The 2,219-nt window shown below is 45.7% G+C and overlaps 1 non-coding gene across 1 annotated transcript; it reads right to left on the bottom strand.

The window, feature by feature from the left end:
* Positions 1–1,716: 1,716 nt before the first annotated feature.
* On the bottom strand, positions 1,717–1,823 carry LOC130301110 (U6 spliceosomal RNA). Its single transcript, XR_008851807.1, has one exon. It is a non-coding gene; the product is annotated as a U6 spliceosomal RNA (small nuclear RNA).
* Between the last annotated feature and the right edge of the window lie 396 nt (positions 1,824–2,219).

Below are 2,219 nucleotides of genomic sequence, written 5' to 3'. Positions count from 1 at the left end.
GTTGCTGAAGCTGTGACTGAAGTTGCTGTGTCATGGTGGTCAAGTATGACAACTGGTTTTCTTGTTGGGCGATCAGTCGGGATTGCTGGGCGACCAGCGTGGATATATCAGCGATACTTGGCAGTGGCACGTCAGCGGGATCCATGGCCGGATCTACTGTCACGATTCGGCTAGCTGGTTGTGGATCCTCTGTGTCAGCGAGGGATTGGCGTGGACCGTGTCGGTGGACCGGTTCTAAGATGCTACTGGTATTCACCAGAGCCCGCCGCAAAGCGGGATGGTCTTGCTGCGGCGGTAGCAACCAGGTCGTATCCACTAGCAACGGCTCAACCTCGCTGACTGCTGAGAAGGCGTGGGACAGAAGGACTAGGCAGAGACAAGGTCAGACGTAGCAGAAGGTCGGGGCAGGCGCCAAGATTCGTAGTCAATATGGCAATAGCAGGAGGTCAGGAACACAGTATGGACAAACACAGTAAAGCTTTCTCAAGGCACTAAGGCAACAAGATCCGGCGAGGGAGTGCAGGGGAAGTGAGGTATAAGTAGGGAGTGCACAGGTGCAAGCTAATCAAGGTTATTGGGCCAGGCACCATCATTGGTGCACTGGCCCTTTAAATCTCAGAGCGCTGGCGCGCGCACGCCCTGAAGAGCGGAGCCGCGCGCGCCAGAGCATGACAGCCGGGGACCGGGACAGGTAAGTGACCTGGGATGCGATTCGCGGGCGGGCGCGTCCCGCTATGCGAATCGCATCCCCGCCGGCCATGTCAGTGCAGCGCTCCCGGTCAGCGGGTCTGACCGGGGCGCTGCAGGGAGAGAAACGCCGCGAGCGCTTCGGGGAGGAGCAGGGACCCGGAGCGCTCGGCGTGACAACGTCTTTTCACATCTGTATTTAAGCCCTTTACATTGAGTGTTAAAAAACGCGTCATGGTGAATATGAATCAGGGGAATTCATAATAATGTTCAGTTTCCTACCCCTGATGATCATTGTTGCTAGAGGTAAAGTTCCAGAACGGATCTCCCTAAGTAGACTGGAATCGTCAGGCCTTTCACTGAGACGATCTGATGGAGGAGGTTGGGTCGCACAGGCATGTTGTACTAGTAGAAAAGAAGAAAAGATTAATAGGGAAGAATACAAATCATAAATAGTAAACATATAGATGACTAACATTAGATACAATTCTGTAAATCCAAGGGATAAACCCTTTAGTCTTAAGTTACTGGTAGAGGAAATTACCACCTTCAGCTGAAAAAGCTCAAGGGAACACATTACCACCTCAACTTATGGGGAACAGTGGGTGGGCAATCCAAAGCAAGACTTAGAACTGTCTACTTATCGTCTTCACCTCTCGTCACCCTCCACCCCTTATGTTAAACTTTCCCAACATCTGACCAAATAAACAGATAACCTGATTATGTAACTAAATTCTGCATGGTTAAGCCAGATATTGGGTATCAAAAATTAAGCGGTTATATACTAGAAAAACATTTGTAATTATATATTTTTTGGCCTTAAATACTTATTGTAATTCTAATAGTAACTCCTGTTTGACTAAAGAAACATTTTGGATAATCTATACCCTAATGGTAACTGTAAACAGGGAAACTACTCTTCTCCTCTCGAATACCCCTCATCTAAGCAGATAATCTCAGCATACTTATGATCCAATAAAATGTCCTCTTAGAGCTCAAGTCGTAGGTTCATTTCTATAATGTCCACGAAAAAATATGGAACGCTTCACGAATTTGCGTGTCATCCTTGCGCAGGGGCCATGCTAATCTTCTCTGTATCGTTCCAATTTTAGTATATGTGCTGCCAAAGCAAGCACTTACAGATTTTATTAAGCTCTTTGTACTGTTTAAATGTTATTGCTGACCCATCAGATTTGTATTTTTTGAAGGCTATTTTTTTGTTGTTTATTGCTCTTTTAACATCATGTGTCAGCCATGTAGGATTTAGTTTTAATCGTTTATATTTGTTCCCCTTTGGTATATATTTAGATGTATAGTTATTTAGAGTTGATTTAAAGATGTCCCATTTACCTTCTGTGTAGGAAGTGAGTGTAGGCATGCGTTAATAGGGGATAAGATTTCTAGGGGCGGAGTACCCCTTTAAGAAATTAAAAAGTTAGTGTAGGCATGCCTTACAAGCAGGTAGAAAAAGAACAGTTGGGAGAAATTGCAGGATGCAAAGCAAAGTTTTGTTGGGACAGATTTTGGGTGTG

This window comes from Hyla sarda, unplaced genomic scaffold (assembly GCF_029499605.1).
Source record: "Hyla sarda isolate aHylSar1 unplaced genomic scaffold, aHylSar1.hap1 scaffold_111, whole genome shotgun sequence".
In the NCBI taxonomy this organism is placed as follows: domain Eukaryota; kingdom Metazoa; phylum Chordata; class Amphibia; order Anura; family Hylidae; genus Hyla; species Hyla sarda.
This window is presented reverse-complemented; position numbering and strand designations above follow the sequence as displayed.